The sequence below is a fragment of the Tamandua tetradactyla genome, chromosome 3 (assembly GCF_023851605.1).
Source record: "Tamandua tetradactyla isolate mTamTet1 chromosome 3, mTamTet1.pri, whole genome shotgun sequence".
In the NCBI taxonomy this organism is placed as follows: Eukaryota; Metazoa; Chordata; class Mammalia; order Pilosa; family Myrmecophagidae; genus Tamandua; species Tamandua tetradactyla.
In genome coordinates, this window is record NC_135329.1 from 4,099,837 (window position 1) to 4,126,695 (window position 26,859).

The 26,859-nt window shown below is 42.5% G+C and overlaps 1 long non-coding RNA gene across 2 annotated transcripts; it reads left to right on the forward strand.

The window, feature by feature from the left end:
• Window positions 1-636: 636 nt before the first annotated feature.
• Window positions 637-26,859, forward strand: LOC143676917 (uncharacterized). 2 transcript variants are annotated; one of them, XR_013172301.1, is made up of 3 exons: window positions 637-755; window positions 22,582-22,650; window positions 25,015-26,859. It is a non-coding gene; the product is annotated as an uncharacterized LOC143676917 (long non-coding RNA). The 2 variants fall into 2 exon arrangements; XR_013172302.1 differs by lacking the exon at window positions 22,582-22,650 and having other exon boundaries at window positions 25,015-25,201; window positions 26,470-26,859.

The following is a 26,859-nucleotide window of genomic DNA, read 5'->3' on the forward strand; positions in this document are numbered from 1 at the left end:
CAAACGTCATAAGGATAGCGACGAGTGGCCTGCATTTTCTGGAAGGAGAGCCTCTGGCCCTTGGATTTATTTGGTCAGAGCATTTCTAACTCATCCTCCAAGAATGCATAGCCCCATCCAGGCAGATAACCCCACTTGCTGGGATCTGCTGACAACATGCTTAAGCTTAGATGTTGGGGCAGTAAACCAGCTAGAAGTCAGCTTCTGTTATTCTAAAACAGTCTGTTTTTCTTTTTATTGAAAGTTACAGGATGAATCTCCTTACTAATAAAAATTCTTCTTACTAATAAAAAATTCAGTTTAGAAACTATTATTAGAAATGGGGGTGGGTGGCTCACAGAGTTCTCTGAATAATCTGATGAGAGAGTCCTTTCGCTATTAAAACTGCAAATACCCATATACAGAAAGATTTGCACAGAACTTCTGGAGGCTGTGAGGACCCTGAAATCCATGCATGGACCCCAACAGCTCCTGAGTTTACGGTGCTGACCAGACCATGACAACTAGAGGTTCAGGTTCATTCCTTCATCATCCCTCTATCTCTAGGCTTCCTGGCACAGTCACTGGCCTGCAGGTCTTCAGATACGTGGGAATAAATGATTTACCAGGGGGTGGAGTTGGAGTTCTCAGCTGCAGGGTTCTCCGTAGCGCTGCTGGGATGCCTATCGCTCTAGCCCTGCTGTTGCCCGAGGTCTCTGCTCTTCCCACGAGCGCACCTTGTCTGTGAATTCAGAAGGGATGGATTCTAGAAGACTGTAAGTGCTTGCATGTGGGTGACGATGGGAGGCCCCCCTTTCCCTTCAACTGCAAGCTATGCCAACCCCCAGCCTGACCCCGCTGGGCCCGTCACGCGTGAGGCCACTGCTGTCACACTGACCCTGTTTGGGCTCTCTTGCCCGTGATATTAGGATATTCAATATTAAATATTGTAATCACTAGTGACTAAAGATCACTGTTCTTCAATAAATAGTGCAGTTGACTGCTCCTGAATCAACAATAAGTGCCTGGGGTGAGCCAGAGAAGCCGGACACAGAATCACAGGCCCAGAACCAATCGTCTTGACAGGGCATGCGTGCTGTGGAAAGAATCCAGGAAACAGCTCCCAATTATAGTCACGTTCTAACCTTAGAAGCAGGCCATCCCCAGGGTAAGGAGAGGATTACTGCCTTGTGAGTGTGTTTGCATGTGTGTACACATATGCACGCATGTGTGTGTGTGTGTGTGTGTGTGCGCACATCGTGGGTGCGAGGGGCAGAAGGGGAGGCCTCCAGCTAATTGACCAGTTGGTGCCTGGAGGGACCTGCCAAGGTATGACTTGCTACCGTGCAAGTGGCCAGGGGTGTGGCTTCTTACTGCGGGTCAGACACGCGGAGTCATGCAGGCAGGACGCATCACGGGAACTCATCAGGGCAGGTCTCAAGTTTCTGGAGAATGCTGCGGTGACAAAGGTCTACTTCTAGCACAGCACATCAAGAACACAAAGGTGGCAAGCCTGAAGTGACATCATTTCTGCTTTGCTCTCCTGCCTGCTTCCCTCCCTGCCCCGGCCTATGGTCACTGTGCATAGAGACAGGCCAGCTCAGGCCAGAACATGATCCGAGGGGAGGAGAGGCGGATGCTGCCTGCTGAGGCTGGTCTTGCACTGGGCAGGCAGGAGCTCTCACACAGAGGCGCAGCCAGGTGTCTGTCCCCTGGCAGGGAGCCTCTGCCCCGAACCCCGGTGGGCTGCCAGCTCTCCACTTGCCCAGCCTCTGCCCTCCGCTCTGGTTGCTTCTCTTTCGTCCTTCCAGAGCCAAATTCCGTCCTTTCTCTAGGGCTTGCTCTGCCCGGACCTCCTGGAAGCCCTCACAGGTCCCTCAGCCACACCTCTTCTCTCACTGAGGGGTGGCCGTCCCCTGGCGTGGCACTGAAACAGTCTCATCATTCTCTGCTGCTTCTGGCTGCTCTCCCTCCCTTCTGAGCTAGGACCTACAAGATGTCCTACGGCCCCCATGGGCTGAGCATGGGTAGTCATCAAGACACACAGGAATGAGAATGAAAATCCAACCAGTGAACAAGTAGAGAGGCGGCCAGGACAAATCGTGATAATTTGTGCACACTGCGGCGGGGAGGGAAGTCCATCTACTCAGCCGTTTTCCAACTTTTTAGAAAGACCCACAGTAAAAACGTTTTCATGTCATCACAAAACACTACACACACACACACACACACACACACACACACACGCACACACATGCACACCTAGTAGAGGTAAGAGTTACCTGAGGCAAAGCTTACCCTCACTACATATGATCCAGTCTGATATTTTCTATTCTGTTCTATTTCATGAAAAAAAAATTGCGGTCACCAGCCATGAATTGACTCCCTCACCCATTAGCAGTTCCTGACCTCCGAGCAGGTGGTGACTTGTTTGGGAAGCCCTGGCTTAGCCCCACAGGACGGTATGAACCCTGACAAGGGATTCTACCCTGCATGGCATTCTGCTATGAAAAATTAAAATACTTTCTATTCATACGGAGTTTAAATAACATTTAAAGCAGTGAATTAATCCTGATCACAGCTCTGAAGTGGGGTTTCCCATTGAGACATGAAACCATAAAGAATATGCCTCAATTTCTGCTACTTTGGACCTTTCCAGCCAAATCTTATGCTCCTGGCAAAACAAAAACTTACACCTGTTGTAAGATACATACGTGTGTCTCTGGGGAGGTGGGGGAGGGGCAGGCAAGACCCGGCCCCGCACAGGCCCTGAGTAATGATTGTCTGCACAGCAAGTGAGTGAATGAGTGGATGGGTGAACCAGCCTGAGTCTGGATGCAGGGTACGCTTAGAGCCTGCTGGCTCTTTATAAGGGTTTGCCATGAGGCCCTTTCTTACATATCTGGAATGGGGAAAGGTGACAATGACACAGTCCTGTAGGTACGTGGGCATGAAAGGACAGATGGACAGGGAATTTGAGGGGAGAAAAGGTAAGGGAAAAAAAAAAAAAGAGCTAGAGCAAAGCATGGGGCTGGAGTAGCAGGAGGCAGGCCCAGCGGCTCTGGACATCGATCAGAGTCTTTGTTAGCTCAGAATTATCTTTTATCTTACGTGTCACTCTGTATACTTTGTTGGACTCAAAGTACATCATGTTTCATATGATGGAAGGTTCTGTTTGCTTTATCTCCCTGGTCCAGCTTAAAAAGGCCTATTTACCCATCTCAGTGAGTTCCTTGTGGCAGGCGCACCCCTGAACCGAGCTAAGGAATGTGCTCTGCCCTCGTGGCTCCCTAAATTCGCTTCTTGAGGATCGACAGAGGAAGGCTTCCCAATATTGAGTCAAACGGAACTCTCTGGGCAGGGGAAAAATAGGTGATGTTGCAATGCAGGGCTCACTTTTCAACCTCGTGTTTGACAAAGTTTGGGGAAAAGTATTGCATTCTTTACAGAAGTCAGGTCTGAAGCTTCTCAGACTTCGGTTTCCCAATCCGGCATCCAATTTCAAACAAAACAAAGACCCTGGCTCCAAATGAAGTCATTACAACTGTCCCTTTACTCTCCTGAGAGTTGTCCTCCTTCACTGCATCTTTCTGAGTTATCGCTCCAAGTTGAGAGAAGAGTTTAATCTCTGGGTGAAGTACCCGGGGGCAGGGCCTGAGTGTGACGGGGAGGCCCACAGAGGGGTTAGGTCACGAGAATAGCCTCTGTGGCTAGCGGGCTGGGGTTGGAAACTGCCTCTGTAGAGTCAGCTCTGTAAAGTCACGTCGTCTTCTTGGGGTTTCAGTTCCGTCCTATGTGAACATGGGATAATAATCGTCCTGCCTTGTAGGAGTACATCAGTTAATAGAGTTCATGCACTTGATGTAGTGTCTGGTTTTAGCAGGCACTCAGAAGTGCTATTGTTAGGAGATAAGAAAAGAAATAGTCATTTGCTAGGTTCAAAGTTTATTTGGTAGTTTCCTTCTTAATATGAATAAGGGTTGGTGATTTCAAAGACCTAGAATATTAGAACTGAAACGAACGTTCATTTTACAGCTACACACCTGGGCCCGGAGTGCTGACTTCTCCAGGGCCACACAGCTACCGGCTGCTACAACCAAGACACAAAGCCAGGCTGCCCAAGTCTAGAGGACTCTCTGCCATGCCAGGCCTGCTTCCTGGAGGAGGAGGCCCGGGCCGGGGAAGCCCTGGAGGAGCACGGACAGCTGCTGACCAGGGCTGGGGCAGCCTCCTCAGGGGTGCCTGTGTCACTTGAGTCAATCTGAAGTTCAGTCTTTCCTTCCTTCTCTCTCTCCCTTCCTTCCATCCTTAAGTTAGGCTATTCATGGAAAGACAGAGACATAAAATGGATTTCTTTTCCATAGGGATTTCAAATTGAAATTGGATAAGTAGATGTGACAGACACAGTAAAACAGTAAGCAGAGGCAAAATTATACAATAATACCATAATTCATACAAAAAGAAAACAATTTTAGATGTGGTCAGGCATTGTGTGATATGCATCCAACCAGAAACCCTGTAAAAGAGTTTATGAAAAAATCAATAAACTTTTGAATAACTAAACAAAGTCAAGCAAAAATAAGATGCACAGCATACTTGGGGTTCAAAAAAGCAAAAAGTTACATCTGGTAATTGAATCAGGCTTCATGGACTAAGCGGTATTGGAGAAGGGTATTGAAAGATGAACAGGGCACAGGATTAGAATGTTTCCCTTTCTGTTCTCCTCCATAAAGAATCACTTTCTAAACACATATATGTATCCATACCTGCACACACACACAAATAAATAAAATCCATTTCTGTATAAATTTTCTATAGAATATAGAAGGAAAATGGAGCAGAATAAAATAAGGTCTCAAAAGGTAAGACAAGGGAAGAACAGGAGGACTTGTTTTAAGAATTATCATCACACCTGAACCCCTCATTCATCTCCGGGACACAAGACTAACCCATCCTCACAGGACGCAGAATTGTAACGAATTGATTCAGAGATGAGTTCTGTAGATTTTATTTCTGCGGGCATCCATGTCGGGTGTGGAAGGGCAGGTCCCAAGCTCATTGTGGGGTGGTACCACAGACCAGGGGGACTCTCGGGGGTCTCTGAAATATCCCAGTTTAGGTTGGGTAATGAGAGGAGATACCTAAAGAGGAGCGTGACTCCAAAGCCACCAGACTTTTCCACAGCCGCTGCGCCATCTGCCATTCCCACCAGCCGTGTATGAAAGTCCCATTTATCCACGCCCATGTCGGCACTTGTTATTGACTGTCTTCCTTTTTAATTACAACCATCCCAGGGAGGTGTGAAGCAATACCCCACTGTGGTTTTCACTTGCTTTTCACGTACTTGTTAGTATACCTTCTTTGCGGAAACATGTATTCAGATCCTTTGCCAGTTTTTAAATTGGGTTATTTGTCTTTTGGAAAATGAGTTGCAAGGATTCTTTATATATTCTAGATACAAGCCCCTTATCAAATACATGATTCACAAATATTTTATCCCATACAGTGGGTTGTCTTTTCACTTCCTTGATGATATTCTTTGAAGTACAAAAGTTTTTTCTTTAGATAAAGTCCAATTTTTCTATTTTTTCTTTTGTCACTCATTCTTTTGGTGCTTTTCTAAGAAATTATTGCCTAATACAAGGTCATGACAATTTACTCCTATATTTCCTTCTAAAAGAATTAATTTCCGTGTATGATGTGAGGAATGGGTCTAACTCAATATATTTTTATTAAATTTGTAAACGTTTTTTAGAACAGTTTTAGATTTACAGAAAATTGTGAAGGTAGTTCCCATATTCTTTGCACCCAGTTTACCCTAAAATAACATCCCATGGTACATTTGTTAATATGTAACGTTGGTCCATTATTATTAACTAACATTTTTTTTCAGATTGCCTTAGTTTGTACCTAATATCTGTCTCTCGCTACAGATTCTCACCCACGATATTACATCCCATTTAGTCCTCTTCTTTTCCTAAGCGCCTCTTGGCTGTGACGGTGTCTCAGACGTTCCAGGTTTTGGTGACCGCTGCGGTTTGATGAGCGCTGGTTGGGAACTTTGTCAGGTTCTGGTCATTGAGATCCATCTGACGGTTTTCTCATGGTGAGACTGAGTTAGGGGACTTGGTAGGTAGGTAAATGCCATTTTCATCACCTCATGTCAGGGCTGCCTCCTGTCACTGCAATTTGCTCCGTTGAGGCTGGCCTAGGTCACCTGGCTAAGGTGGGCTGCCTGATTTTTCCACCGTGAAGGTGTGCTTTGTCTTTCTGCCTCTTGGTGCCATCCTCTGGGAAGGAAGCGCTGTGAGCCGGCCACTCCACGGGGTGCGGAGTTAGGCTCCAGCCCTCAATAGCGGGGCATCTACAGAAATTATTTGGAGTTTTTCTGCATGAGGGAGCTGCCTCTCCTCCACATTTATGTATTTATTCAGCCATTTATAGGTATCAGTTCATGTGGATATAAAATTTAAAATACTACTTTATTTTCTTACTGAAATTGTTCCAGCTTTCATCACTGGGAGATTTTTTGGTTGGCTCCTTTGTCCCCTTGACATGCTCACATCATTGTGGTTTGCTTTTCTTTTTTAAAATTTGCTTGTTTAAATTTCAGCCATTTCTCCAAGGAGCCCTGGTTATCTTTGTTGGAGAATGGTGTTGGAAACTCTAAGATGTGGACACAGGGTGCGCTCATGGCTATGGAGTATTGCTGCTTGTAGGACGTCTTACCTGCAAGGGCAAGGAATGAGGTGCCCTTAACCTCTGCTTAGACAAGTGTCTCTACAGGTGGCCCCCCGTGTCTGTAATAAACTGAACATGCACCCGTACTCATGTCGTCAACACCAATCCATCACTGCACCGTCATTTCGCCTCCTTTGCTTGCTTATCTGTACATTCCCACTAGACCAATAAAACAAGCATGGACAACTGTGAACAGAGACGGTCTGATTTCTTCTTTCCCAATCAGTGTACCTTTTACTTCCTTTTCTTGTCTTCTTACAACAGCTAGGACTTCCAGTAAATGTTGACTAGGAGTGGGGTGAGAGGGACATTTTTATGAACGTTCTTCACCAATTGGGAATGTTTCCCTCTATTCCTAGTTTGCCAAGAGGTTTTTTTTTTTTTCACGAATAGGTGCTTGATTCTGTTAAATGCTGTTTCTGCATCAATTGATATAATCACATGGTTTTTCTTCCATCTATTGATGTAATGGACTGCATTAGTTTTTGCATTTTGAACTATGCTTCCATACCTGGAATGAATACCACTGGGTCATTGCATCTATTCTTTTCATACATGATTGTATTCAGTTTGCTAACTTTTTAAATTGTTCGTTGGTGTATTTTTCCAAATGAGCAATAGGTTATTTACAAATATGCAGACCTCCAATGATAGATATCAAGACGCTGATCTTATCATTATTTGACATCCAAATAAAAAAAATCATTAAGGTACATTTGATTTGTGAGTTTAAAACAAACTTTCTGATATAGTGACAGATTCATTTTACTTTGTCCCCCCAAACACATAAGCACAAAAATTGTCAAAGAATATTTAATATTCGTTTTGTTAGTTTTTGTGGAGGATTTTTTGCACACATATTCATAAGAGATATTGGCCTGTAGCTTTCACGCCTTGTAATATCTTTGCCTGGTTTAGTAATAGGGTAATGCTGACCTCAAAGGATGAGTTAGGAAGTGTTCCCTCTGCTTCTGTTTTCTGGGAGAGAGTGTGAAGAATTGGTATAATTTCTTTCTTAAATGTTTGGTAGAGTTCACTAGTGAAGCCATGTGGGTCCAGTGCTTTTCATTTTGGAAGCTTATTAATTATTGATTTGATTTCTTTCATACACATAGGCTTACTCAGATAATCTGTTTCTTCTTGGGAGTTTTGGTCATTTTTGTATTTCAATAGATAGGTCCATTTCATCTAAGTTGTTAAATTTGTGGACCTAGAACTGTTCATAGCATTCCTTAATGTTCTTTTTATGTATACAGTAGCAGTTGTGATAGCTATTTTTTCATTTCTGATATTAGTAATTTGTGTCCTTTTTTTCTGGTTAGCCTGGCTAGCATTTTAGACCGGAAATCACCAACTTTTGGTTTTATTTATCCTTTCTATTGTTTTTAATTTTATTGATTACTGTTCTAATTTTCAAATTATTTATTTTCTTCTGCTTGTTTTATGCTTAAATTTTTCTTCTTTCTTTGGTTTAGTGGAAGCTTAGATTATTGATTTGAGATCTCTCTTCCTTTCCAATATATGCAAATCATGCTATAATTTTTTTCTCCAAATGCTGTTCCTGTACAGCTTTTGATAATTGTATTCTCATTTTCATGTAGTTAGATTATTATTTTTTTAATTTTTAATTTCTCTTGAGACTTCTTCTTTGCCCAAAGAATTATTTAGAAATATGGTTTTTGTAGCTACAACTATTTGGGAATTTTCCATCTATCTTTCTGTTATTGATTTCTAGTTAAATACTATTGTATTCTGGACATATACTTTGTATGATATCTATTCTTTAAAATTTGGTCAAATGTGTTTTATGGCCCAGAATTTGGTCTATCTTGTTGAATGTTCATATAAGCTTGAGAAAAATAACTATTTTTCTTCTGTTAGATGAAGTACTCTATCAATTGCTGACATGGAGATGGATTTGTTTATTTCTCCTTGCAGTTCTATTCATCTTGCCTCCAATAGTTTGGTGCTGTCTTGTTAAGCACATGTCCATTCAGGATCCTTATGTCTTCTTAGACAATCGACCCCTTTAATCATTACATAATGATCCTCTTTATTACTGATGATTTTCCTTGCTCTGAAATCTGCTTTGCCTGATATTAATATAGCTGCTCGAGTTCTCTTTTTATTGGTGTTAGCATGGTGTGTCTTTCTCCATCCCTTTACTTTTAACTTATCTGAGCCTTTATATTTAAAGTGGGTTTCTTTCAGGTAGCCTACAGTTGTTTTTGTTTTTTGTCCTCCCAGACAATCTCTGTCTTTCAATTGGTGTATTTAGCCCAAAGGCCTCAGGTAACATAGAGTTGCTTTCAGAGGGTAGTCGAGTTGTCCTGACACTTCGGAAGACACACAGCCTAGGAGGACACTAATAACTAAACACTTGATCAAAAATACAGTAGCATACAACACAGTCGCATCACAGGGTTTGGTGGACACAAAGCGAAGTGGCGGGGAGGGGGAAGCTTCCCGTGGCAGATAATAAAGCAAGGGCTTTGGAAGTCCGATTAAGAGACGACCAGCCACCAAGGAGAAAAAGTACTCTAGACTGAGGGAACCTTTCCTTCCACCTTCATGTCTGTAGCCTCCGTCCTTTACGCTCCAATCGTCCTGTTAGTTCCCCAACATGCAATGGAAAATGCACATGCCTCACCCTGGCAGCATTTGCTTCCTCTGTGTCTGATTCATCCTTGCCCTGCTCACACAGGCACGTGTATGTGAATACAGGTGTGTGTTGGTGCAAATACAGCTTTCATCCTGGCATGGCCAGGTCCAGCTTCAGGTTGCATTTCAGTGGACGAGCAGGCCGATGGCAAGTGCCGCCGTGGCCCCAGAGAGAGAGAGAGAGGAACCAGCTGACGGGTTTGGGAGCGCCCCAGGCTCCCCCTCGCGCTGAACCCAGCAGGCGCAGTGCGTTTACATTTACTCTCTGCTGTTGAGCAATGGCTCCTGTGTGACAACACTGTACAATGGTCTGCAGTAGTAAGAGAAGACGCAGCTCTCGTTTATAAGAATTTCAGCCTAGTTGGCAACATTCACAGACGAGGGCTTGGGTTTAGTGCTCGGCTGGGGGATGCAGACCCCAAGGCAACCATTTTCTTCAACCCCCAATAAACCCGAGGATTATAACATCCCCATTCCTGACGGCAGCTCCCTCGGGAATGCTTCTCAAGGGAGCAAACGATGAGACTCTTTGGGACGAGGCAGGGAGAAAGCCTGCTTCCTAATTAGAAACATTCAGCCTTGTAAATCTGATGCCCTCCACCAGGAGTTATCTCAGTGACAATTGCTGTTTCCACGGTGGCTACACCAGTCCAGGAAGAACAGTTGGGGAGCAGGTGGCTTCTATCCAACCTCCACCCCTGCTTGCTACTGAAGACGATGTGCAGACATGTACATTTCATCTCCGACAGCTATTTCCAAGGGAAAACATACATACTACATATTTTTCCAAAATTATGTTTAATTTGAAATAAAAGTATACACACGTATATATTCATTTTTAATAGCAGAGGTATGATCTATATAGGGTGAAATACACAGATCTTAAATGTACATTTGATGAGTTTCGACAAATGCCGAAGCTCCTGTAACTTTCACCTTGCTCAAGATACAGAGCCCCTCTATTGCTCTAGAAAGTTCTGCAGACCCTCCCCATCAATCCCTGCCATTCTTAAGGCAACTCCTGTTCTGATGCCTGTCATCAGAGCTTAGATTTGCATGCCCTAGAGCTGCAAATCCGTGGAGACACACAGTAGGTATTCTTTGGTGTCTGGCTTCTTTCTCTTAGCATAATAAGTTTTAAAGTTAGACTTGGGGCATCGAAGCAAGCATTTTTAGTGGAAAAGCCTAATTATTACAAAGGTGACTCAACTCAGACCAGAATGAAGGCAGATGTCTAAAATATCCCTGGCATGTTTCCATCTCCTGGACATCTTCCTAAGAAAGCCTAAGACAATTTGAGTTAAGCAATAAGTGAATTCTTCTGTATTCAAAGCCTACTTGGCTTTGTGCCCCCAGCACCGCGCTCCCCCTTCCTGAACTCTCAGTTGTCTCTGAAGTGGACCAGTGAGGACACGGGTCATTTCCACACTTCTGACCGGTAAACCAGCCATGGATGGGCTAGGATGATCCTGTCCCTCCTCGGGGCTTATTTTAAATCATCCTGGAATATATTCTCTGACTTAAAATGAAATTCCAGTTTAAGAATGGAATCTTAGAATAGATTCCTTCAGATCTGTTTCAAGAGAAACCAAAGCCTGAACAAGCATTTTTCCTTCCTGCAGAATTGTACTTAAGCATGTGGAGCTAATATTTAAGTGCCAGCTATGTGCCAGGCCTAATAAGCACACTGCTTTTTAAAATCTTTGCAACAAAACTAGGAGATGGCTGTTAGTATCTCCATTTTGCCAGTGAGGGAAACAAAGTTTAACGTCATGCAGTGTGTTGAAACATGTTGTCAAATTGTCCTCAAATTCTTCTACCAACGCTTCCAGCAACCTTACCAATCTTGACAAATGCTGCTCAAGATTTGTTATTATGCTTGACCAGTCTGGTCTTTACACCATGAAATATCGCTTCCTTTTTCAGGCTAATGGTTAAAAATAGTGTTAGCTTCTGAAACTGCTACAAAATATTGGCTTTGACATTTCCATATCAGCACATACATATCTACATTCTTTTGTGTAATGGCTTCGTTGTATACTATTGCATATATGTACCTCTTTTAAGTACTGTATTTACTGAATCAACCTCCATGAAGCAAATTTAGGTTGCATCAAGTTCCCTGCTGTTGAAAAATGATGCTGCAATAAACAGTCAGCATTAAAATCTATTTTGATTCCAAAAACTGTATTCTTCCTACCACATGGTTATTCTCCATTAGGACGACTCTTGAATAATGAAGACTTACCTGTTATCATTCAATATAGATCACTTTTGGACCCTAAGTAGTTTTTAATTACAAACTGAAAATGTTTTCTCAAATGTAGAGAATGTGAAGAGAAAGGGAGATAGTTATTTGACCTTTTTGGTATTTTGGATAAATGTGCTTTGCTGACAAGTGAATCAATAGTTTTGTGATCCAATTAGAGCCAATTGGGGTGGGTGTTTGCATGTGTGTGTGTGTGCAAGAATGCACCATTCCTCTGAAGGAAAACCATCCTCAAAGACAGCCAGTAAACTGTATTGTGTTGTTCAGTCTATTAAGCTTTTTTCATATCAAAATCTTTTTGGTTGAAAGTAAGAGAAATCAACTCAAGTTAAACTTTAAAAGAGAATCTTCTGGAAGTATATAAACATCTCATGGTCACTGGGGAAATTCTAAACAGTTAAGTCCTCAGGCAGCTCGGGGACCTCAACAGTGAGAACGCACAGACCTTGTATTCAGAGTTTTAACAGGAATATGATTCAGCTACAAACTCCCAGCCTCCGTGTTTCTCAGACTCTCACGACAGAGAAGACTCGACTAGCCCGGACCAGGCATTGGTAGCTGAGCTCTGTTTGTGGGAGAGGAGAGGCATACGGTCTGCCCCGTATCTCTGCCCTTGACGTTCTGCTCCGAGACAGTCATTTCGGTCACAGGTGCCTGGGCTGCTGCAGATCATGTACTCAACTCCTGTTTTCAGACGGTGAAACATGACAAAGTTAAGCAACATATTCGGTAGGAGAGACAAGGCTACTGTAGTGTGAATCAAGAGACTCCAAGTGCTATTTCCATTTTTGTCCCTTCTTGCCATTTCCTTGGATGTCACCCTTGTCTTGGCTTTATTATATCAGCTCTGATACATTACATGAAACTTCTCCCTGGTCCTGAGGCTCTCCTTGGCCCGAATGATTCTCAATTCATCACTAATGATCTCTCCGAAACAATGATGATTGCGCCATTCCTTACGTTCAAAATCTCCCTTGGTTCCCGATTATATACAGGCCATACATACAGCAAAAATGCTAGTTTGTACACAACACCTGGGAAGGGTTCATGGGCAATGAAAGCATTATATGGGATTTGGAGGAATTCTTGAGGCCTCAGTTTCACTGAGTAAAAGATTAAGGGATTAACTCTTCCAGGCCCCATCTTGTCTAATGCCTTGATATGAAACTATCTTTACTTTTCATATGTTTAAGTATTTTTACCACTAGAAATCCATTTTCATTTGACTTCAGAAAACAAGAAGTTCAATATTTAAGAGCTCAGGAGCAATAACTCTTTCTCTCCCTGAATGAAATTATTAATTCGGCTTTTCATGTTCTATAAATTTTCATTGATTTGGTAATTTGAGGAAAACATTTATATAAAAATGTTCCACTAAAACATAAAATACATAGATACCAAGATGTTTATTCATCCATAGATAAAATCCTAGAATAAAATACTTTGAAGACACACAAATTAATAAGACATAAGAATATAATAAAAAGCAAAGAATAAAACAAAATAAAAAAGCATTTGATTACACCTGCCTTAGAGATAAAATTTCATTAGAATCACCTTCTCTCAATCCTCATTTATTTCAAAGAGCTATTATATATTACATTGCTTTTATATTGGAAATTTATCACTAAGAGTCATTCTTTTATAATCTTCATTATTTCACTATTTTTTAAAAAATAAAATACTAGAATACAGACCATCATTTCCAAGCTTTATAAAACTATATATCAAATTCTGAGCTCTCTTGGATGCTCATGGATTGAATCACCTGGATAGCTATTTTCTGTATAGCTACTCCTTTTAATACCGTTTTCATTTACTTCATCATTCCACAGAAGTTCTTTCTATAGCGAGGACCCCCTCCTCAGAGGACCATGAACATAACTCAGCATTTCTTTTATGGTTCACGGGCATCCATAACTTCTCCACGTCTCTGACACGTTTCCTGGTGGGACAGTGAATGGACAGCCTGGGCTACGGCTGCAGCGTCTCCATACACAGTCCAGGCACACACACAGCTCTGCTCAGGGCACTGTGTGCGGACGGGGTGCAGGGGGTTGAGTTCCTCCAGCCTTGAGGTGGAAAGGGGCTATGAATGCATTCAAAACAATGTGCCTTTCTATTTTCCAGTTTGACCCTAAACATCCCCTTCAAACTAATGCCAACATTTCCCATTTGGGTCCTACTTTAATCTTTGGCAGAGGTTTCCATATCCATTCATTTTTACTTTTTATTAATTTTTTTTTTTTTTGCATGGGCAGGCAATCCCGGAGACTGGGATTCAAACCCGGGTCTTCAGCATAGCAGGTGAGAACTCTGTCTGCTGAGCCACCAAGGCCCACCCCCATTCGCATTTAATCCTCAAAAGCAAACCACAAACCAACCTGTGAGCCTAAATGTCCTGCACCCCATAAGATGTGGCTGGCTGCAGTGAGGAGGTTACCCTCATCTTCTAACTCCTAGCTCGGACTCCCTTCATTATCCTACCCAACTTCCCTATAACAGAGAGAAGAGTTTAGTATTTCTGGTTAGAAAGGGAGAAATGCTGGAAAGGAATACACCTGCAATGAAGCCTGGCAGCTCCCTTCAAAAAGTAAGGCCTATTTTAGGTCGTATATATGTCACCAGAATAAAAGTTAAAAGATAAAACACAGGACTTGTAGATGTCAACAGAGCAAGTATAAAAGATGTCCTTTTATGAATTATAACAAATGTACCCCTCTAATGCAAGCTGTTAATAATAGGGTGGAAAATGGGGGAATACATCTAATGTAAACTATAGACTATATTTTTTAACAAGTACACAGAGTAAATAATAATTACACTAATTGTGATGTGTCCAGAGGGGCGCTGGTCAGGTCCACACACATCATGGTGGGAGGAGGTGTTGGTTCCCACGGGGTCTCAGGGCTGTGACCCCAAGCACCTCCATCCCACACCTCCCTGGGAGTGGGGAGGAACAGTGGAATTAGACTTCAACGCATTCATATATATTCATGAAAGAAAAGACCACCCCCCAAAAAGATCTTTATTTGGTGGTATGAAAGGGACATATGCTAAGTGTTCCCCAAGTTTAATGCCCCAACTCTGTAGAAGGAAGTCACCTGATGCCTCCTCCCACTCGATGCTAAGATCAAGCAATATGGGCATTTGACCTTGAAGGAGGCACCTTCTGTCCTTGTTCCTCACCTCTACCAAGAAGATGGTTTGGACGGTGTAGGTGGACAGGTGTGTCTTGTTCTTCAAGATTGGGGCAGAAGAAGGGATGGAGCCCAGGGCCAGAGAGGAGAGGCTGGGGGTTAGCAGAGCTGCGCTACATGAGGCGAGTTGGAAAGCTTCGCAGCCCCTGCCCATGCCTCCGTTGAAACACCTTATCACGCTTTCTCACTGCGGGAATGGGGATGGTGCTGAAGCTCACCGACATCATCTTTCCAGCCTGCTCACTTACCTTTGCCCCTTCCATGGCCTGGGTCAGGCAGGAGAGTCAAGCTCTGGGAAGGAACAAACTTTCCTGGTCAGCTCCCCAGCTCAGGCTTTACCTTCGTTCCGTCACCAGACCCATAACTGCCGACACTCCTTAGGTGATAGTTTGGCTGCAGGGTCTTTCCCCGTCCTTCTCACACCCTCTTGGAGCCTAGAGTCCGCTGGTGAAGTGTGGACAGGGGTGGATCAGATTCCCGCAACTCCTTGGCTTCAGGCGCTGTCGTCCAGCTGGGAGGCAGACAGGACGCTCGGACTCTGCAGTGTGGGGCTCCTCTGCGCCTCACATCTCTTCACCACTCCTCTGTCCCACCCGAGAGGTATTTTAGGCCCATAAAGTGCCCGTAATAAGGGCTCAGAATTCATCTCTTTGCTGTGGCGGGTGCTGCTACTTTTCCTTCTGTGGAGGGAAGAAACTGAGGCACAGTGAGCCCAGAGGAGAAGGGGGCAGGATGGTGGGCAGAGTGAGCAGGCTAATAGGGCAATTTCATCAGTTGTAAGAAAAGTACCACACTAATGCAGAGTGCAAACCCAAGGGGGCCTATGGGAACCCTGTATTTTTTACATGATTTTTCAGTAAGCCTATAACTTCTCTAATCACAAAAAGGAAACAGCATCAAAAGCCAAAGAGGCCATGCTTTCTAGTCTTAGAGGATTTAGTCTCAATATTAAATCTTATTAAAAAAATAACCCAAGTCACAATAATAAGTGCTGTCCCAGCCCCAGCAGGCCGGACTTTGGCACCCAGCCAAGACCTTGCCAACCCCTCAGAATTCCTGATGGCATCAGCACTCTGGATAAAATGAAGGGCTGAGACACTCTGTGAGGAAAGAACAAAGGTCCATGCTGACAGGAGACCCTGGGCCATCTAGCCACCGACGGAGGGTCTCGTGTGGGCTCTGCAGGGAGGCCAAGCTGCTGGGGACCTCAGATCTGCACCACGCAGAGCCCTCTCTTGTAGCTTTACTGAGCAACGTCAATAACTTTTAGTGAAGAAAGTAAGACCTAGATCTGCAAGGTCTGCGCATGTCCCCTGGGCTGGCGCAGCCGCTGCACCCCAGGCCTCTCTCATGCCTCCTTGCCTCCCCCGTAGGTGCAGCAGCTGCACAGATCACTCTCACCTTCCCGCGCCCGAGAAACACCATTTCTCATTTCTTGGGTGGTGGTTGAGTGTTCAGATCTTCTGCTCTGTCCTGGGTCAGCTTTAATCATTTCTATCTTACGGAATATGTACCCATTGCATCCAGGTTTTCAAGCTGATCGGCATAATGATGTTATGATATGCTCTTATAATTTTATTTTTCATGAGTCACGCATCTGCAGTTATGTCCTTTCACTCATTCCTAATGTTGTTTGGTGGCTTCTCTTTTTTTCCTTTATCGCTCCAGCCGGGGGTTTTATTTTATGAAATTTAAACCACACAAAATATTTTTTAGAAAAAGTTTTTTTTTTGTCTGCTGGACAGGTTCCATCCATTCGATACGTATTTATCACGTCCTCCATGGGTGGCACCACCTGGCATCGAGTGCTGCTGACCAGTGGAGTAGCCAGGTGACCCAGTTCATGCCTGCTGCCAGGCACAATGGAGTAAAATAAAATTACTGCAGCCTTCCTCTTTTCTCTCAAAAGTGTCATGTGTTGGATAATAAATTAGAGGGTCAAACCAGTGATAGGCCAGGAAGATAGGCTGGGATTTGATAAGCAGCAGCCTTGACAAAGGACGTTGTTGGGGCCTGGGGTGGGGGGTGAGCCTGATTGGAGGGTGTAAGACGGAATCAGAGGACGAGGACCCGGTGTCAGCGCAAAGAGTCAATTGTTCCGAGTTTTGCTACAAAGAGAAGAAAGTAAAAGGTAGTGGTCCGAGAGTTATTTGTTTGCATTTCATCTATTTCTACTTCTTTTTTATTTCTTCCTTCTACTTTTCGGGGCTTATTTGGGTTGTTTATTTTATAATTTCTTAGGTTAATGCTTAATACATTTGAAGGTATACATTTCTTTTTATCAACATGGAGTGCGTTCATTTATATTCATTTCAACATCATTTGCAATTTCTACTTTGACATGCTCTTTAACCAATGAATTATTTAGAAGGGACTTTATCTAGATGTCTGTGTTCTTTTCGTTAATTAATTTCTAATTTCAATATACTGTGGTCAGTGTAAGTGGTCTGCATATCGCTTTTAAAAAAATTGTTTTAATTTCCTTCGTGACCTTCTGTAGGACCAACTTTTGTAGATGTTACCTGAGGATATGAACAAATTGCGTACTCTCTGTTGGTTGTGCATTCTATGTATATCTTTTAGCAATAAGCTTGTTAATTACATTATTCAAGTACTTATTCTTAGTTATAGTCTTATTCAAGTACTTATTCTTAGTTATAGTCTTATTCTTACTTATTTTTATTTACCTTATCTGCTATTTCCCTGAGGTCTGCTGTAGTCTCCACTATGCTGTGGATTTGCTAATTTCCCTGAGGTCTGCTGTAGTCTCCACTATGCTGTGGATTTGCTAATTTTCCTTTGTGATTCTAGCAATTTTTTATGTATCGCAAAATGATGTTCGAGGCATTTAAATTCTTGTTGAATTGTTTCAACAATATTCACATTCTTTTTGATATTTTTAAATGGTTTTCAATTTCCATTCTATTTTCTCTGATATCGAGACCTTGGTACTATTTCTATTTGTTAGCACCTGCAAGATATAGGATTTCAAAGTTGGAGGCATTCAATCTTGGCTGTCTCTGATAAACTGCACTTAGGGGAAGTCTTAAAAATCCAACCTGATATTTTACCTTATATGAAGCAAGTTTAACCAAACCATATTTATCATTACCATTGAAACACTGAGATCGATTCCTACCATCTTATTTTGTTTTCAATTTACCATCCTCTCTCTAGTGCTTTCTTGCTTCTCTTTTCCGGCTTTTCTATGGATTAACAGACTATTAGTTCTATTTTTCATTTACTGATTTGAAAACTATGCCACCCATTCATATTAATTTAGTGTTCACACTCAAATTTTTATCACCAATGGTTAAATCTTTATTTTTCTAACAATGTCTGTAACTAATCACCATCCGTTATCTCAATTTGATGAACCTTAGTATGCTTTTATTTTCCTAGGCACTTCATCAGCATCCCTGCCCTCCGTCTTCCACATCCCATATTGACTTAACCTTGAATTTTGGCACTAGAGTATTCAAAAAAAATAACTTTATAATCAATATTTCATAGAAAACAGTAAGCTTATGATTTTCCTTGCCAACCACTGCAGCTCACTGCTAAGTTCAGGCTTCATTTTATTTTTATATTCCCTAATAGTACTTTTTAACTTTCACAGAGACTCTGCCAGATTATTAAAACCATGAGTCCATGTATACTTGAAAAAAGTCTTTATTTCATCCTCACATTTCAATGATATTTTGGCTGGTTATAGAAATTTAGATTTGAATTCCTTTTCCTTCAGCAAACAGAAGCTGTTGTTCCAATGCTTTTTAAATTTCATCCAGTATTTTTGATGAAAAACCTAATGCCAAATCTGCATAGAGTAACTTTGTACAGTATTTTTTCTGTTTTCCTCTGGAAACTTGAACAGTTTTTCTTTATGCTTGCTGCTTTTAGCATATTGACTATATTGTCAAAGCTATGAACTTTCAGATATTTGAACAGATGTGGGGCCTTTTGCTTTTGTAATTTGTTTGTTTGACTCTGCTGTATAGTTGTATTCAAATAAACAATCAGAAGGCTTATATCTTTCTTCAGCTTTGAGTAATACTATTTCTTTTTCAGATTTCACCCCTTTTCCATTCTCTTTATTCTCTGATAGATGCCAGCACTTACATAGCTCTCTCTCATGTCTCTTGAAGTTTCACCTTTTTTTTTAAATCACTTTTTGCTGCATTCCTTGGCACTTTCTTCCAGATCTCAAATTTCATTTTCAGCTGTGCCCATTCTTCTATTCATATAGCTGCTGACTTTCTAGTTTTAATGACTACATTGTTTATTTCCATGGTTTTCCACTGGTTTGTTTTGTAACAGTTTCCCAATTCATCATTGTGATGTCATTTTACATTAAATACTAATTAAACTTGTTTAAAGTACTTTTATCATCACTCTGTTAATGTTTTCATCAACTGCCCTCCTTTAGTTGGTTGGGTCGTTATCTAGTTTTCACGGTGGCTGCGTGTCAAAGGCTAGTGAGTCTCGGTCAGGGGCTCCCCTTTGTGGCTTTCTTGCTGGGGTATTCGTGCTTCTTGTCCCACCACTGGCCCTAGGAGGGGCCAGAAATAGCCTCAGGGCTTGTGCTCCCCACGGCTTCAGCGAGGATGGGGGAAAGGTGGGACTATGCCGGGTGGGAGACCTGAGAGGCTGGTCTTCTGGACTTAGCCAGGTGGAAACCTGTGCGATGCCAGGTACCTGAGGCCTGTGTCTCCTTCAGCATGGCTGCTGCCCAGAGGTAGGACTGAATGGGGGGGGAGGAGGAGGTCCAGATGCGCATGGCATGTCCAGCTTGGGTGCTGACCCCTCCCCTCTACTGCCAGCTTCTGCCACATCCAAGCGTGGGTGCTTTGCTGACACTTCCACCCACAGAAGCAGTACTTCCCAAAAGGTTCCGGCACAAGTTCCAGGCTACGAGCAGCCTCTGTAATCTATCCTATCAGCTTTTAGACTCTTGGGGATTTCTCATATCTTCAAAGATCCTAACGAAAAATGGGTTTTCATCTGCAGGATTGGGGCTTAGGACTTGAACGTGTCTTTGTGAAGGACATGATTCATTCCGTAAAAGGTTTCCTCGGGGTTTTAATTTTGTATTTGGTGTGAGGTTTGGTGTGTTTCCCACTCTCACTTCTTTCCAAGTGGAAACATTTATTGCAGTAGTACTCTCCTGCTCACTAATTTGTATTAATTTTCTTTTAATTTCTACTTTCTGGTGTATAGGTCATCAAACCATAAAGAGCCACATCTGTATTTGATGAGTTGACTGTGAGCTCTCAGAGAACTTATCCTCAAGGCCACCCCTTGATGGGGGCATGAGGGCGAAGTAAGGAGCGTGTGGATAGAGGGCAGCCAAAGAGCTGACTGTGACTGTACCACACAATTCTCTGGCTTTCCTTCTGGGACATGGCCAGAGTCCACTCTCTGCTTCTCTTGCAGTTGCTGCAGCCACTTGACTCAATCCAACTGCGGTGGAATGTGAACAGATGTTTGTGCCTGAGCCATAAAAAATGTCCGTTTGTCCTCCACCGTCCTTCTTTTTGGTGTCTGGATGAGTTGATGAGGCACTAAGAGATGGGGGCCTGAGATGCAAGGATTCAGAATAGCTGAAAGATTGCCTGTTGGCCAGAAACACTCACTTTGAACTATTACATAAGGAGAAATAAGCTTCTCCGGTATTTGCCCAAACTTAAAAAAGGACAAAGTATAAGTTTGCTTTAGGGTTCTGGTAGATATGTTGTGTCAAGTTAAGGAAGTTTCCTTCCATTCCTAACTCACTGAGAGGCTTTGCTGTTGTGTTAGTCAGAAATGGACGTTGAATTGTGTTTAACATTTGACATCTACCAAGACTATCATGTGGATTTCACCCTTAAATCGCCTAATAGAATAAATTACAGTTACATTAATAGATTTCCTAAAATAGAACTATATTAAAATACAACCTTATTGGGCATGAGGTAGTATTATTTTAATGCAATGCTGGATTTGGTTGTGCTTGGACTTTTTGTGAATCTATTCAAATGTTGCATTGTTTTATAGTTTCCTTTTTAGCTCTTTGTCCAATTTTAATATTGTGTTTATGTTACCTATAAACTAAGAAGTTTCTCAAGTTTTCCTTTGGTCTTGAAGAACCTGTATATCATGAGTCACTGGAGCCTGGTGCTTTCTGAGGGACACATTTTTACTCGGGTTCCAATTTCTTCTCTGGTTATTGATCTATTCCCTACTTGGGTCATTTTGGGTAATTTGAATTTTCTTATAAATTCATCCTCTTCATTCGTATTTTAATATTTGTGAAGTAACAAATCTGTGCTATATTCCCTCTTTCAATTTAAAAACGGTTTTCCATATCATTGGGTATACCCCTTTCTCATCCCTGTAGTACACTATTTTTGCTGAGTGCAGGATCTAATGGTTTATCTATTTTCAAAGGATGAGAATTTTGATTTAATAATTTCAACACTTACTAATTTATCTAGTTTTGCTTTTTATCTTTACCAATTCCTTCCTTCTGCTTTGCTTCAGCTTATTTTGTTGTTGTTTTTTGTGTCTTGAGTGCTGGTCATTCCTTTTGTTGTTAATATTGTTTAATTAAGAATGACATTTGGAACTATGAAGTTTCCGATATTTCATAAGTGTTGATTCATAATATTCTTGTTCTATTATTTTCTAAATAATCTGTGAAGTTATGGGATTTTCCACCAAATGACTTCTCTAATAGGAATTAAATAGTGTACTCTACTTCTACCAGTTACTTTAAAGCAGAATATTTTTCCATTTCTCCATGGATTTTGGAGTTATTTGGGCCATACTTAACTCTTCACAACTCATAATAGGTAGGAAATTAAGGAACTAAAACAAAACCAAACAAACAAAAGAAAATTAAGGAAGTAAGGCAACTACACATTCTTCTATGACATATTTAGTACTTCTGACTTAGAATATTACTCCTGCAAGCTTATTTTAGAATTGTCACACTATAAACAAAAAGGAAATTGAATTCTTTTTGTTAATCTATTTATCTTTCATTAATAATAAAAATGTACATGCTGAACGATATCTGTATTAAAATTCTGAAGACTAAAATTCGCAAGAATGTAAGGGCCTTAAGCAATAAAAATTGAAATACTTCGGTCTTTAATGGCTATATGTATAAAATTAAGTATATTTATTAATTTGACATGGCAAGTTATGTTTCATTATCTTTATCCTTGAAATTAATGCTGGACAGAAAGTTAATATGACCATAAAATAACCTTCATATGATTTGCTGTAGGGATTTAAAGATACACTTTCTCTTGTCTTCTTTAATCATCTCATTTATTCAAACCAAAGTTATATTTTTTTGTGCATAGTGAATTAATCTCTTAGGAGCGCATTACATTTCATTTCTGGTCTGCATTATAATAATTTAGAGCACTATTATTAGCTTCGTCACATTTGGCAAGTGTAATAACCTCTCTGGGCTTTAGTTTCCCTGAGCACAAAGTGGGGAAAGCAACAGTACTTACTGTATGGGGTTATTCTGAGGGTTGTTATTTGGAACTGTCACGGGCACAGTATACTAATCTAGAGAGAATCACAGGCATATCCATTGGAAACTTCTCTTATTTTCTTCTCATTATTAGAGTGTCTTTTATACCTAAGGGATATTTGATAAATTATCATAATCTTATTGCCAACCCAGTAATGTAGGTATTATTATGTAGTTATGTAGGTCATTCTTGCTCTCTATAGGAGAAGTTCGGAGAAGTGAAATAATTGGTCATATTCAAGTTCTGGGACAGAACTGGGATTTGAAGCCGGGTGGGTCTATTACTAACACCTGCATTCTTTCCACTGTGCACCAGCCTGACGTAACTGCTCTGTATAAAAGCCACCACACAGCCTCCTTCTGCCACCACCGAGCCAGAGCTTTATCCCTTTTGGTACACTGAAAAGACTGCATTTGTAGCAGCAATGCACCACTGAACCAATGACATTAATGATTTACTGCTGCTTATCTCAGCTTCCCCAGATAACTTATTGATCAATACGTGGCCTTTTGGTTTCCCCCATGTCACCCCTCCGTCCCGGTTCCTAGTTTCACAGGGGTGTTTGAGATGGCCTCTGTGCCTCTCTGGGCAGCCTCTGGGGGTGAGGGGGTCAGTGGCATAAAATGTCAGCTCAGCAGCGTTGCACAGCATCCCGGGAGATCAGGTTGGGATGGGAAGGGCCTGGCTGCTTTAAAGGTAGAGACAAGAGGGGCAGTTGCTGGAACACCTTGGGGTGAGTCTGGAGCATCCCTTAACCCTGAAAATATCTGAGATTTTGATTGTGCCCTAGATGTCGAGAATTACGCCTAGCCAGGTGTGCACCTCCAGGCAGCCAGGCTGCTTTCATCCCTCCGAACCGGCACGCTGACCACCTCCTTGGCCCAGCTCCACGCTGACCACCTCCTTGGCCCAGCTCCACGCTGACCACCTCCTTGGCCCAGCTCCCAGGGCATGCTGGAGTCACAGAGTACCGGCTTACCATTCTCTGTTGTTTGATGCATTTGTCTGCTCTCTCCAGGGAATGGTGAGGGCATTCTCTCTTTTTTATTCATATCTCCGTATCCTTTGCAAAGAAGGAACCATTTAATGACCATTATCATTCTAAAAACATAAAAGATATTGTGTATCTACTATAAACTGGGTAGTTGAGGCCTTTTATCATTATTCTGACTTATCTTCATAACAAAGGAATCACTGTTACCATATCTAGCATCTGTATCACACGTTACAGTTTTCAGTTTTTTTTTGCCCCTCTTAATCTTAACGATAATCTTTAAGTACTATATATTTTATGAAAGAAAAAATTGAAGCTTAGAGATGTTCAATCATTTGCCCAAGATTACAGAGGTAATGTGGCAAAGTCAGAACTATAGCACGACACTTGTCATTCTTTTCATTATTTGGAGAATTCACCAGTCTGTGCTCTTTGAGAGTCTCTAGGCCACCACAAAGGGCAAGCCCAAGCTCTGAGAAAGTATCCGCGAAGAGAAGATGTGCCACCTCCGTCTCCTAAGGTAGCAAAGAAAACAAATGGCTTCAGTAAGTAGAGAAAGGACTCAGGCTGGATAGTCACAGGGTGGCTAGGTTTCGGGGCACACAGGGATGGATTGCCAAAGGATACTTGGAAATAATTCACTCCCTGAAAAGTGGCATGGGTTGGGCTCCATCCTAACATATGTACCTTGAGGGTACAAGAAGTAACTGAATGGATGCTCACTCATCATTTGAAAGCAGGGGATAAGCAGGAAGAGTTGACCTAGTTTCCCTGAGTACTCTGATGCTACAGCACAGATTTTACCACGTGCATTTGTACTGCTCAGAAAAGGTGCTCTTTGGTGTTTGGGGATGGACCTTGTTTTCCTCCTTCCTGTGTCCTTGATCACTGGAGAATTCTGATCCCCTCATACCGAATCAGTTTATACCCTCGGAGTTCAAAGAGGCCAGAGGTGACCAAACGCACCTGGGGTTCTGAACCACCGCTAGTGATTTGGTTTCACTCCGTTGCCTGGAGATTCGAGGGTGTTTTGACTAAAGGGGCAGCTTCAGTGTCCAGCCTTTAAGGGTCATCAGTGCTGGAGATTCCAGAGGGGATGGAAAGCCTCACAAAATACCTGCTGGGAAATAAAATTATCTGGGTATTTTTCTCCATGCTGCTGCCTGCCTTAGAGCCATCTGTAGGGTGTTTTGAGGCTCATGTGCTTCCACTGTAACCAGGCAGCCCATCCTGTGGCCTGAAGCAACTGCACACAGCTTAGGGACCTTCAAGCAGCACCAATTCTGCTGCTTGGTATGTTTAATCTCCATATGTTTGAGTTTCTTCACTATTAAAAAGAAAGAATTAGACCTTCCCACATGCAATGTTAAAGAAGTAATTATAAACCTTTCAAAAAAGGAGTGTGGATTATAAGCACTTTTCTGGAAAATGTTGACATTAAGGGACAACCCTTAGAGATCATTTGAGACAATGCCTGCTGAGAAGAAATTAAGGCAATGTGCTACACAAACAAAAGAGGTAATCAGTTAAAAGTTCTGTTCATCTGAAACTTACAAATATAATAATAAGCAAATTAACAAAACAAAACAAGAAAAGCAAACCTCTTTCTTCTCTTTCCATTCGTTGAAATCCCCATATCAGGGGCCCTGACCTCCCACACAGTAAATGAGAAAATGGGGCTCAGAAGGACCAGCACTGGAGACCCACTGTGCTATTGGCCTGTGTGGTGATCACAGGGCCCTGCCCGACAAAGGCGTTTCAGCTTTTGAGTCACCTAGTGCCAAGAACAGGGCTGAAGACGGCACTCAACCAACCTTCTCTGGCACAGGTAAGGAAAGAAGCAGGAGAGGTACCCACATAGTTTTGTCTTCTAAATTTCAGAGCTGAAATTGAAGAGTGCAATGAAGGGGGCAAGGCAGGTATGCCCTATTCATTCCCCACCCAGGGGCCCCACCCAGGAGATGGCCCACGGGGTGCTGCAGAGTCCGTGGAACAACCTAACGTCACGCCACACCAGGTCAAGGCCAACCAAGCCTGGCTTAGCAGCTCGCTGACTCTCATTCTTACCAGAGCCCCCTTCCATCCCCAGGTAAAGCCAATCAAGAGTTAGAAGCCACCTCTCAGGGGACAGCAGGGAGCTTCTGTGAGCAGTCCACCTGGGGCCATGCCACACAACCCCACAGTTCTCCATCCCTCTCGCTCCAACATGCCTTTGTCTTCTCTCACTTTCACCTGCCCGAATTTTTTGTGTTTATGATAAGAATCCACATCTTTGGAATCCCTCCACTGAATGTGGGCTGTACCCTCCAAGTGACGACTGCAGGGTTTGGCCAATGACAACCAATGACAGACAAATATAGGATAAATTCTCTTGGCACCACCAGAACTTTCAGGGAATGTCCTGCCATGCACGCCCCCACACATCTGGCTTAATTTCACAATTTTCTGTGCCCTGTTGTGATATGCTACCCTGAGCATGATCCCTCAGCACCTTATGCTTTGATGTTTTACAAAATAAGTACTAAAATTCAGGATTTAAAAATTAATAGCAGAAATCCGTACTCATTCTGTTTTATTCTGTAAGATAACCACAAAATAGCATGGCTAACAAATGTGTCGTGGTGGGCCTGGGAAATTTTTTTACTTTCTAGTGCTCTTTTATATTTCCAAAATTTCCTACAACGAAAATATATTGTATTTAACATTTTAAAAACTGTCTTACAGAACCGAGTTGGGCGTGGTGGAAAGTGTGGGCCTTGAGGGGGCTGCGGGCCCTGGGCCAGATTCACTCCTTCCCCTGAGGTGGGGTAAAACAGGAGGACGTCCAGGGTTAGGGCACTCTGAGGTTTTATGCCCTCATGAAAAATCTATCTTTATTATCATTTAAAATGGATGTGCGGGGGGTGCGGGGGGGGGTTGATACTTGTTTTATTGATCGATAACCCCAGATTTGGAGCTAGAACTCTGCGAAATCGGAACTTTAGGAACCGAAAGAGAAGGCAGAGGGATGACCCTAACTGAAATTCTGTGTTTTCTGCGCCTCGGTGCTTTCCTCGGTGTGACTCACTGAAATGCTCTTTGTTCTCTGTTCCGAAGTCAGAGACATCCCTGCCACGCGGCACACAGATTTACAACTCTGGCCAAAGGTTTGACAAATACAGATTTCTCCAACCCAAAGTCCAGCTATTTGTGATCTCCGGAGTGAGGGATGGAACATTTGTCTCTGCGGCTCTCCCATCCCCGGAGCTTGGGAGGGGTGTGGAAAGGACGCCCCACAACCCTGGTGAGGAGCAGGCCCTCAGCAGGGTGGCGCCGGGGACACCCGTGGCTCTGCGTCTCACTCTCTTCTTCAGACTGGGACCGTGTCAGTACAGGCAGGGGCAGTCGAGTGAAAATAAGAAACTTACATTGGGAAAGAAGATCATAAACCAAAGATTTGATGGAAACACAGCTCTTGCCCAGACAATTTGTTATAAAATTATAATA